This window comes from Pocillopora verrucosa, chromosome 5, assembly GCF_036669915.1.
Source record: "Pocillopora verrucosa isolate sample1 chromosome 5, ASM3666991v2, whole genome shotgun sequence".
Classification (NCBI taxonomy): Eukaryota; Metazoa; Cnidaria; class Anthozoa; order Scleractinia; family Pocilloporidae; genus Pocillopora; species Pocillopora verrucosa.
Genome location: NC_089316.1, coordinates 18432891 through 18445446, shown reverse-complemented (window position 1 = coordinate 18445446; position 12556 = coordinate 18432891). Strand labels below are relative to the sequence as shown.

Genomic DNA, 12556 nt, shown 5'->3' with positions numbered 1-12556 from the left:
CTTCATTTCCTTGACTGTAGGCAGCACATATTGTTCTTATTGGATCGATCGGATCGTGCCATAATGTGGCTGCACACGTTGTGTAAGCCACACAAAAATGTCTCCGTCTTTGTATTTTTGTTGAAGTCGATTTTGAAGGTTAAAAAGGTTGCGAGACTGACGGCTTGTAACATCACTGTTAGATCACGTGAACCTCCTTATTTGTTTTATCAAAATGTATCTGTTCGTGATCGCAAAATAGCACGAGCCACGCCCAAACTGATTTCCGTTGGTGCAAAATTTTGAATTACAGTGGCAAAGTCAAAGTGTGAGATTGAAGACTGCAATTAAACTGCACAGCTTCTATCGTTGTCCGTGCTTACGTAAACAAACTCAAAACACTTTGATCCCTCGTTAATTCGATAGAAATAATTATTGATCATTACCGAAACAAGCAAGACTCAACAATATGAATTTAGAGGAAGTAATCGGTTGTTTCTTGTGAATTGAGACTGGTAACAGCAGTTCCAATGGATGCAGTTTACAACATATGCATAGAGATTTTGACTTTACACTTTTGGAATTACTCAAATCCGTAATCATCATCTTGTACGTGCCCTTTGGTGAGAATTATATTAAATTTTTCGGCTAACGGGCATAAAGCGAAAGGGGCATTTTATGTGCCAACAAATTCTTTCCTGGCTTTTTTCCTTCCTGGCTTTTTTCCTTTTCGGATTTTTCTTTTTTCTAGGATAACTTTTAGTGCAATTAAGCAAAGTAAATTGATATTGAATATAGAAAACTAGACACTTCATATAAGTAAAGAGTACAAACCTTTTAATACATTCCCCAAAAGAATATTATCATGGTATTTCATATGCTTGAGCTTGACATTCTGAGAATTAACAAACACCATTATGAGGATGATAATTTGTAGGAAACTGGCCAATGAGTTACATCTATTAACTATCCTAGTTTTTTGATTAGTAAAAGAACGCTTCACAGTAGGCACAGTCGTCTGGTAATTTGTTATATGGCAAAATGAAGAAATTATAGGTGGCGATGGAGAAACAAATCGAAAATTTTGGAAACCTGCTTGAAAGCGCGTAAGAGCGCAAAATACTACAAAACCAAAATGTCATGCCGGTATAACATTACCCTCAGTCAGGCTCTGTAGCGGTGGTTGTCGGTAAACACGTGCACGAGTGGGAGACATTCCATCGCTACCTTCTAATGTCATAGATTTTGTGATGTTGTCCACTCAGATGGTCCTTATGTTTTTTCGGTTAGCTGGTGAAGCTTATTTTACCCGTGTGACAGGCATGTCACGTCGGCAAGGGATAAATTAATGCGCGAAAATTAATGTAAAGGTTTGATAGTGGAAATTTGTTTGCCTCTTTTTTATAAATTTTTCTAGCTAGCGAAGAGTTAAGACCTCGACTTTTTCAGTATGAATTTCTACAGAATAACATTGTATCAAGAAGTCCTTTCGAAAATACAGAGTAAAAGTGCGCAGAGTTCACAACAACAGGCTACATATTTTTTAATGGTGAGCACGTGCTCTCGCTTCCTCTTACATACGGGAAATCAGTAACTGACGTAATACGTCACGCCACATGTCACATCCTCCCCAATATAAAATGGGCAGACAAACAAACAAAAAAAAACGAAAAAACTGGAACATGCATGAGAAACCTTAAACAATAACAAACTGGAACATGGACACTATGTGCGAAAGTGTCTCAACTGGTAATTAATGTTCAATCTTGAACAACAAATAGAAGGTTGGGTGTTAAGCCTAACAGGCAAGTTGCTTGTGGGTTGGTCACGCTACAAAGTCCTTAAGGTATGAAGGTCTAGTGACCAGTCTTCCTGACTGGGTTCTAATCCCTGAGTCCAGCTCTTTGTAGGGTTCACTACATGGTAGGCTTTTAGTGCCTGATTCTTTGCGAAGTGAGGGCTCATCTGGCTCGTCAGGGCAGCTTGACATTTCTGGTGGCTCAGTAAGGGTATCCTCAGGAGGCAGTTTGCTGGTCCTTCTTCCATGGCCTAACATGTTGCTGTCTGGTATTTGCTGTGATTCACCACTGGTTGCTTCAGGGCGTGACTAATTAGTCTTCTTCAGTTGGGCTCTGTTGCGCCTATAGGAAGATCCATCTGCTGTCTCAATTCCATATGACCTTTCGTCAAGTCGTTCAACAACCACTCCCTTCTTCCATTCCTTTTGCCCCAGTACAAACGGTTTCAGCCTCAAATTGTCTCCCTCATTCAATTCAGGTAAGTCATGGGCATCAGAATTGTAGTATCGAGCCTGCCTTTTTTGAACATCTTTCAGCTTCTCTCTCTCGTGACTAGAGCTCAGGGTTCTTGGTTCCAGGAGAGAACCAGTTGTGGGAAGTAATGTCCTTGTCCTTCTATTCATAAGCCTCTGAACTGGACTACTTCCGATTCCTTGAGATGGGATATTGCGCTGAGCCAGTAGTCCCAAGTAGAAGTCATTGCCACCTTTAGCAGTTCTACGGAGGAGTTTTTTAGCAGACTTCACAGCAGCCTCTACTTTGCCGTTAGCCTTACTATTGTAAGGAGAGGTGAACCTGTGCTCAATGTCCCATTCTTTTGTAAGCTTTTGGAACTCTGCAGCTACAAATTGGGGGCCATTGTCACTAACAAGTTGACACGGACTCCCATGCCTTGCAAAGTGGGCCTTGAGTTTTCTGACCATAGTTCCAGAATCTGTGTTATGTAGCCGGTCCAGCTCCCAATAACCACTATAGTAATCGACCGTTACCAAGTAATATTTCTGGTTTAGGGTGAAGAGCTCCGCAGCAACTTTCTCCCAAGGCCTCTGGTATGTCATGACTCATGAAGGTCTCTTTCCCATGAGAAACTTCAAATAATCTGCAGGGCTCACAAGTCGAGATCCAGCACTTGAGTTCAGAGTTCATACCAGGCCAGTACACACTCTCTCTCGCTCTCTTCAAACAGCCCTCTACACCAGCGTGCAACACATGTATGTCTTTCTTTATCTCAGCTCTCAGCCCTTGAGGCACAACAAGGCGTTCCCCTTTGAACACCAGCCCATCATAAATACTAAGTTCATCTCTCATGCTGTAGTAGGGGGTCAGCTGAGGTGAGATCTTTGACCGATCCTCAGCCCATCCCTTCAGTATGGTGTCCATAAGCAGTTGCAGGGTTTCATCCTTTGCAGTCTCGAGTTGGACTTTCTGTACCCTCTCTTATCGCATGGGTAGGAATTGGACCTTATTGACAGACTCAAATTCATTGGGGGTTGATTGACCATAAGCTGGGAGAAATGATCTGCTCATCATGTCTGCCAGAAGTCGGGGATGGCCAGGGGTGTACTGGACGTCTATGTCGAAGGCCAGGCTTCTGAGGAGCATACCTTGTAGGCGTTTTGGTGCCCTATCAAGTGGTTTCTTGGCGATAGACTCTAGAGGCTTGTGGTCTATTTTGATGACAACATGACGTCCATAGACAAACTAATGCCATTTCTCAAGTGCAAAGACAATTGCCAACATTTCTTTTTAGATGGTTACATAGTGGGTCTCTGGATTCGTTAAAGCTCTACTAGCATAAGGAAGGGGGCGACCTTCTCGCATAAGGACCACACCAAGCCCTAGGCTACTGGCATCGCACTGTATGACAAGTTCCTTGTCTGGGCTGTAGTAGGCAAGAACTGGAGCTTGAGTGACAACTGCTCCACCTCGTCGAAAGCTTTCTCTTCAGCATTTCCCCAGTACCATTCGACTCCTGTCTGGGTCAATCTCCTAAGTGGATCCATGACTTGGGAAAGTCTTGGCAGGAATTTAGCAAGGTAGTTAACAGTGCCATTCAGTCTCTCAATTTTTTCCTTGGTCCCAGGCGTTTCTAGTTTCAAGATGGCTTCGACTTTGTTTGGGTCAGGTTTCAAGCCCTGTCCAGTCAGCAGATGTCCCATGAAATCCACCTGTTGCACCCTCAGCACCACTTTGTCCCTGTTGAGCTTGATGGACTTCTACTGGCAACGTTCCAATAGCAACGAGAGATTCTTGTCATGATCTTGCCTGGCTTCATCAAGAGTGTCACCAATACCATAAATCAAGATGTCATCTGCTATGCAGGCAACACCCACAATTCCTTCCAGAGCTTGGACCAGACGTTTCTATTCGGCAACTCACATTTCCGAGCTTACGGAAAGTCCAAAGGGTAGGCGTGTCCACCTATACCTCCCAAAAGGGGTTGAAAATATTGTAAGCCTGCTAGAGTCTTCTTCCAAAGTACAGTGCCAATATCCATGACTAAGGTCAACTTTGCTGAAGACTTTGGCTTTGGCAAGGTCAGGAAGGATGTCATCAAGGACTGGTAATTGATAGTGTTCCCGCTCTCGCGCTAGGTTCAAAGAACGTGGGTCTATGCAGATGCGTTGGCTTCCGTTCTTCTTGGTGGCAATTGCCATCTGATTTACCCAGTCAGTGGGCTCATCCACTGGAGTGAGAACTCCTGCAGTGTCTAGCCTGTCAAGTTCTAGTTTCACTGGTTCTTTTAACTCAGTAGGCAGTCGTTTTGGTGGGCGAAGTATCGGTTCCACATTAGAGTTCAGTGTGAGTCGCACAGAGCCAGGCAGGGTTACAATGTCCCCGTTGAAAATGTCAGGAAATTCATCGAAGATATCAGTGCTATCTACTACTCCATTGACATGCTCAAACTGGTCATAGTTGACTGTGATGAGGTTCATCTTTTTAGCAGCCTTGCGGCTAAGCAGGGGGGTGAGCTGTTTGTCAGCAACGGCAAACTTTACCATGTACTTCATCAGTGTTTTTGGGTTTTCAACGAGCAGCTTGCAGTTTCCAAGCGCTTTCATCTTCACTTTGTTCCACATTTTCAGGGAGATATTGGAAGGTTTAGTATGGCTGTCATCGGTGTGGCTTTTAGGGATATACAGACAGTAGCTCCACAGTCCACTTGCAGACTGACTGCCTTGGAGTTAACGAGCATTTCACAATAAATGGGCTTGTCTTGTTTGGATCAAGCATCATTAACAACGACACTAAGAGTCTTAACTGAAGCCACGTCCGAGTCAGAGTCTGAAGGGTTAGAGTCTTGACTTACCGAGTGAACTTTGTCTTTTCGCTCGCAAATCTCCGAGCCCTTCCAGTGATTCATTTTACCACAGACACTACACCTTTTACCCCATGCAGGACACAGTTCCTTCTTCATAAGATGAATTTTTAAGCAGAATTTGCATTTGAGCTTTCGTGATTGGGAGTTACTCCTGTCAGGTAAATGTTCGGGATGGTCACTCCGTCTCCCGCTCGTCTTTGGAGGGCCCTTTGCCTTGTTAATCCAATGAACTTCCTCGAGTTTTCCACCTATCGCTTGCGTATGAGTTGAGGCGCCCTCCGAGGTTCGACAAATATCAATACACTTCTTTAGGTTGAGCTTTCTTTCCTGAAGTAGACGTTTGCGAGCATCCTCCATTCTGATCCCAAGGACTATGCGGTCTCGTATCAGAGAGTCTTTCATCGTCGGGCATGTACAGAAATTACATGTGTCGGTCATGTTTCTGAGGGCGGTCAGGTAAGCATCGAAGTTTTCACCAGCTTCTTGATTGCGTTGGTTGAATTGGAAGCGCTCGTACGTCTCGTTTACATCACCGGTGAAGTATTTGTCAAACTCAACGATTATCGTGTCGACCTTGTTTGAATCTTCGCTCGCAGTGAACTGAAATGCGTTGATTTTTATGCATTAATACTCGGTACGCTGCAGATAATGATATAAGAGTTATAAATGATAATGAAAATGGTAATGATAATTATTCAAACTATATCCACCTTTGTTTCAACTTCTTGATTCTGATGTAGGAAAAATATTTTCAACCATAGGACAACATCATATACTTTTGAGATCTGGTTTGAAAGAATTAGCACAAAAAATCGTCTTTCATGTACACAGCGAAACAGAAATCTCCGATCTGAAAATTGGTGCGTCAATGATGACATCATCTGCATTTATAAGTTGAATATTGGTGCGAACTAGTGAAAATGTGAGTTGCCGAACGATAGTTATCTTTCTATATGATCAGGGATCAAACTTGGGTTAGAAAGTCTTCATTTTGCTGCAGCATTCTATCAGCTATGTAGTTAGTTTCCAATAGTAGTAGTAATCAACCCTTCCTTTAAACCTAAACCAATTTTCTTTTCTATATTTTACTGGGAAAAAGGAAAACAACTATGTCAAGACAAAGACCCCAGTATTTGCATAGAAAGTAGAAAAAGTAACTTGGCTTTAGAGCTAGTACTTAAAAGAACAATAATTGATGTCCAAAAAAGGTTAACTGGTACTTGTGTGGGTATTTGATTTAACTTGTACTTGTACGTTGAAACTGACATTAGTGATGTTGGAAACCAAACTTAATTAGTTTTGTGGACAGCAGGCTCTCAATTTAGTTCTCTCTTTCTCAGAAATAGCGCATGAAAAGAAGAACTCTAGAAAAACTAAATGTACAACTAGGATATTTAACAGATAAAAACAAGCAATATGGCCGACAATGGCTATTTAGCAGCAACGAATAACAAGTCTATGTAATACCTACCTAAAAAATGCGAAAATACATGGCAGATACTAAACATGTGCTTTCAAAGTTAAACTCGTCCCTAACCTATTTAGGATTTCAAGAGCAGTTGTAGGAGCCCTGGTTATTTATGCAAATGAAATTTGGATAGCATTCTTTCCTATTAACAGCATGAGCTTCTCTGCATTTGTTACTGTCAGAAAAACAACATGCAAGCTACATAAAGATTAAGTTAAAACGACAGTCAGTTCAAGATAAAGGAAAATGAACGTCACAAGTTCAATACTCGTAACCTTATGACACAAATGTTAAAAAAAATACCAAAAAAAGAAGCAGGATTCTCCGTCAAGAAATCACACATCAACGAGAACGAGAAACGATCGGCCATCTATTCATTCTAATAGGAAGATAAAACAAAAAATCAGTTAACTCCAGACCCTTATCATATGCACAATATTACATCTAAGGCTAAATGTTTGTACTTTGTTTCAAAGAAATTCGCTACATTTCTGCTGGTAGTCAATACGAATTAAGTCACTGATTATTCGCGTTTTGTTTGAAAAATGCATAGCATTTTTCTTACCATCCACATTTTGTTAATTAACACATTTACGAAATCGTGGAGTTCTATCCTTGACTGTCACGTATGTGGAATTTCGTTTTAATTGCAGCATTCGGAGCGCAATTACATCGGGAAAGGATTATATAGAAATTATAGAAGATAAACGGAACCGAACTAAACAGCCCAGTAAATAGCCTAAAAATCCAACACTATGAGAGCGAGGAAAAGTTTTTTTTTCGTAATTCAAAAATTGTTCAGATTTTTAATTTAAGAATTAAATTAAAATTATTTTCTCACTCAAATCCTCACTTTGTTTCCATCGCTAAAGGGAAAGCAGGCATCCCAAGCTCACGTCTCGAGAGAAAGCAAACGATTTTTTCATGAACTAACGAAGTATACGTATCGTTGTTAATCGATCGTATTTCGTTCCCCATATTATTCCTTACAACGTGGTTAAATTCTCAATGTTCCCTCTCGTAACTTAACACCGAGTCACACAACGCGTGACGCTTTTATGAATCAATCGCTTGCTTCTTTTCTCTTAACGTGAGCTTGGGACGCTTGTGTGTAAAGATATTTACATAATTGCTGAGGCGAATCCTGCCAGCTTGGGTTAACTGCACCTACATCGCTTATTTCCTCCTCTTCTTCTTCTTCTTCTTCTTCTTCTTCCGCGTCTGTTCCCAGGTCGTCCTCAAAATTAATATTCATGTCTACTCCATATCGGAGTATCTTTTAAAATAGCTGCAAGTTTCAGTTTCCTTTGAAGCCAACAAACAAAATAAGTTGGTTTCAAATTCGTGTTGTGGAGGTTCCTGACTGCATAGAAAAAATTCAAATAGCGTCCCTTTGTAAAAATGGTCCTTCTGGTTGTTCGGTTGGCTGGTGAAGCTTATTTTCCTCGTGTGACAGGCATGTCACGTCGGCGAAGGATAAATTAACGCCCGCAAAATAATGCAAAGGTTTGATAGCAGAAAATTTTTCCCTTTTTTTTCAAATTGTTCTAGCTAGCCAAGAATAAAGACAACGAATTTTCCAGTTTTAAATTCCTACAGAACAACATAGGTTACGTTTTTCAGCTAACGGGGCAATTTGTTATGCATTAATACTCTATAAACTGCAGATAATAACATAAGAGAAGTAAATGGTAATGAAAATGGAAATGATAATTATTCAAACTATATCCACCTTTTTTTCAACATTTTGTTTCCTAGCAGAGGGGAACTGATGTAGAAAGAATATTTTCAATCAGCACAACATCATAAAATTTTGAGATGTGGCTTCAAATTAACACACAAAATCATCTTTTACGTACACAACGAAACAGAAATTTCTGATCTGAAAATTTGTGCGTCAATGATGGCATCATCTGTATTTATAAGTTGAATACTGGTGCAAATTAATGAAAACGTCGGTTGCCGAATGATAGCTGTCTTTCAATATGATCAGGGATTAAATTTGGAGTAAAAAATTTTAATTTCTCTGCAGCATTCTATCAATTGTACAGTTAGTTTCCAATAAAAGTAGTAATCAGTCCTTTCTTAGCTTTAAACCTAAAATAATTTTCCTATCCATTTTTGTTGTACGCGTGACTTAAACGCATAACTCATAACTCTGAATTTCTTTAAAACAACACTTAACAGCAGCTGTAAAAACCTTTACTTTTTAGTGTATTTATTCTCTGCTGCTAATGTGGATAAATGCGATCAGGCTCGGAAAGAGTAAAGGGACAATCAATATTCAGGTACTTAATGTAATAGCTTTGTAGCTTTCTCCTCTACCCTTAGTGGTCGATTACTTTATCCTTCTTCCGGCAAAATTGTTAATTTAAAGACGGTGAGCAATTTTTTGGGTGTATCGCAGAATAACTTCATTTCTGGTACAGATGTCGATTCTGTTGATGAATACGTGTTGATTTTTTACTCTAACGGAATATTTATTCTTCGCTTTTTATCTCTGGAACGTACAGTCTGTTATTCGATCCATCTAGTGTCTTTAAGTTCTGTGAAATGACCGAAAAACGAACTGTACAATGAACTTCCTTTGTGGTTTCAAAACAAAGGAAACATAGCGCTTCTGTAACACTGATCAAAATTTAATTTCTCTCTATAAACATTACTACAATATTGTGTAAACTCCTGACGAGAATCAAGAGCAATCAACATGTTAAAATGTCCAAATGCTTAGAGAAACACATCAAGATTTTGTGGTGAGATCTTCGGACTTCAGAGTGGAAAAATCTGCATAGGAGCGTCCACTTTGAATTTTTGTTTTACACTTAAGGACAAAAAAGAGGAAAAACTGGTGATTAGTTTGTAAAACCAAAAATTTGAAAGTCAAATGAAAACTTAGGCGGAGACAAGAAGCAGTCAGCTTGTGGATGATGCAGGTTCTAAAAATTGCCAATATTCAATTTTTGATATTTTTGTCGAGGCTAGCATTTCTTTCTTCAGCATCAATGAAATTAAAAGGAAATAAATAAAAAAAAATAGGAAAAAGAAAGACACACTTGGTCCACATGCTCTTTAGGAAGACATAAAAACTACTTGAGTTTCAATAACTTCTAGTATATAAATAACTCTTCTAGTTTATACCTGTTAACTTTTAACCAATAATTCTTAATTCTCTAAACCATACTGGGGCTTTCTCAGGAAAGAGGGTAGTTGGAAAAACGCGATTCATCAAATCCCTTGCTCCTTTTTCAACGAGTGGTGATAAGAATGCTCGTCATCGATATTTATCTTTTAATATGATCAATGATCAAATTTGGGTCAGAAAGTCTTCATTTTGCTGCAGCATTCTATCAGTTGTCTGGTTAGCCTCCAATAGTAGTAGTAATCAGCTTTTTCTTTAAACCTAAACTAATTTTCTTTTCTATTTTGTTGTACGTGTGACTTTAACGAATTACGCGATTAAAATTCTCTTCCTAACTTTGAATTTATTTAAAACAACAACTAACAGCAGCTGTAAAAACCTTTACTTTTCTGTGTATTTACTCTCTGCTGCTTATGTGAATAGATGCGATCAGGCTCGGAAAGTGTGAAGGGACAATCAATATTCAGGTACTCAATGTAAAGGCTTTGTAGCTTTCTCTATCCATAATGGTTAATTATTTTATCCTTCTTGGGGCAAAATAGTTGATTTAAAGACGCTGGGCAATTTTTTCTGTGTATCGCAAATAACTTCATTTCCGGTACAGATGTCGATTCTGTTGATGACTACTTGTTTGTTTTGTACTCTAACAGGATATTTATTCTTCACTATTTATCTCTGGAACGTATAGTCTGTTATTCGATCCATCTAGTTTCTTTACGTTCTGTAAAATCACCGAAACATGAACTCTGCGATGAACTTTCTTAGTGGTTTCACAACAAAGGAAACATAGCACTTCTGTAAAACTGATCAAAATTTATTTTCTCTCTATGAACATTACTACAATGTTGTGTACACTACTGACGAGAATCGAGAACAATCAACTTGTTAAAATGTCCAAATGCTTAGAGAAACACAACAAGATTTAGTGGTAAGATCTTCAGACTCCAGAATGGAAAAATCTGCATAGGAGTGTCCACTTTGAATAGTTGTTTTACATTTAAGATATAACAACAAAAAAAGGAAAAATTGGCGATCAGTTTGTAAAAACAAAAATTTGAAAGTCAAATGAAAACTGAGTTGGAGACAAGAAGCAGTCAGCTTGTGGATGATGCGGGTTCTAAAAATTACTAATTTTCAGATTTTTTTTGTCGACGTTAGCATTTCTTTCCTCATCATCAATGAAATTAAAAGGAACTAAAATAAGAAAAAATGGAAAAAGAAAAGATGTCGATTTTGTTGATGAATACGTGTTGGTTTTGTACTCTAACCGAATATTTATTTTTCACTTTTTATCTCTGGATCGTACAGTCTGTTACTCGATCCGTCTAGTGTCTGTAAGCTCTGTGAAATGACCGAAAAATGAACTGTACAATGAAATTCTTAGTGGTTTCAAAAGAAAGGAAACATAGCGCTTCGGTAACACTGATCAAATTTTAATTTCTCTCTATTAATATTACTACAATGTTGTGTAAACTAGTGACGAGAATCAAAAACAATCAACTTGTTAAAATGTCCAAATGCTTAGCGAAACACATCAAGATTTTGTGGTGAGATCTTCGGACTTCAGAGTGGAATAATCTGCATGGGAGCGTCCACTTTAAATTTTTGTTTTACACTTATGGACAAAAAAAGGAAAAATTGGTGATAAGTTTGTAAAACCAAAAATTTGAAAGTCAAATGAAAACTTAGGCGGAGACAAGAAGCAGTCAGCTTGTAGATGATGCAGGTTCTAAAAACTACCAATATTCAATTTTTAATTTTTTTGTGGAGGCTAGTATTTCTTTCTTCAGCATCAATGAAATTGAACGAAAATAAGTTCTTAATTCTCTCAACCATACCGGCGCTTTCTCAGGAAAGAGGGTAGTGGGAAAAACGCAATTCATCAAATCCCTTGCTCCAAAACAAGCAAGGATCAACAAGATGAATTTAGAGGAAGTTATCGGTTGTTTCTTGTGAATTGAGACTAGTAACAGCAGTCCCATTTGTTGCGGTTTACGACATAAGCATATAGATTTTGACTTAACATTTTTGGAATTACCCATATCCGTAATCATCATCTTGTACGAGCTTTTTGGTGATAATTATGCGAAATTGTTCGGTTACCGGGCATAGAGCCAAAGGGACATTTTATGTGCTGACAAATTCCTTCCTGGCTTTTTTCCTTTTCGGATTTTGCTTTTTTCTAGGACAACTTTAGTGCAATTGAGCAAAGTAAATTGATATTGAATATAGGAAACTGGAGACTTCATATAAGTAAAGAGTACAAACCTTTTAATACATTCCCCCAAAGAATAGGATCATGGTATTTCATACGCTTAAGCTTAACATCCTGAGATTTAACAAACACCATTATGAGGTTAATGATTTGAAGGGAACTGTCCAATGAGTTCCATCGATTAACTATTCCATTATAGAAAGTTTTTTGATCAGTGAAAGGACGCTTGACAGTAGGCACAGTCGTCTAGTGATTTGTTGTATAGCAAAGTAAAGAAATAAGAGAAGGCGATGGAGAAACAAATCGAAAATTCTGAAAACCTACTTGAAAGTGCCTAAGAGCGCAAAATACTACAAAACTAAAATGTCATGCCGGTATAACGTTACCCTCAGTCAAGCTCTGTTCACGTGTAGCGGTGGTAAACGGTAAACACGTGCACGAGTGGGAGACATTCCATTGCTACCTTTTAAATTCATATATTTTGTAATGTTGTCCGCTCAAATGGTCCTTATGTTTTTTCGGTTAGCTGGTGAAGCTTATTTTCCCCGTGTGACAAGCATGTCACGTCGGCGAAGAATAAATTAATGCGCGAAAATTAATGCAAAGGTTCGATAGTAGAAATTTCTTTCCCTTT

At 38.8% G+C, this 12556-nt stretch overlaps 1 protein-coding gene and 1 pseudogene across 4 annotated transcripts in view; one reads left to right on the top strand and one right to left on the bottom strand.

The window, feature by feature from the left end:
• The window catches only part of LOC136281022 (uncharacterized), a 214887-nt pseudogene that overhangs the window by 152194 nt on the left and 50137 nt on the right, over positions 1-12556 (bottom strand).
• The window catches only part of LOC131773292 (slit homolog 2 protein-like), a 36125-nt gene that overhangs the window by 12721 nt on the left and 10848 nt on the right, over positions 1-12556 (top strand). Inside the window, exon 1 of one of the 4 annotated variants that reach the window (XM_066167209.1) lies at positions 9975-10174. The exons of the other annotated variants lie outside the window; for them this stretch is intronic. The gene's annotated coding sequence lies outside the window, so the exon portion shown is untranslated. Of the gene's footprint in view, positions 1-9974; positions 10175-12556 lie in introns of those variants that run through there. 4 annotated transcript variants of the gene reach the window in all.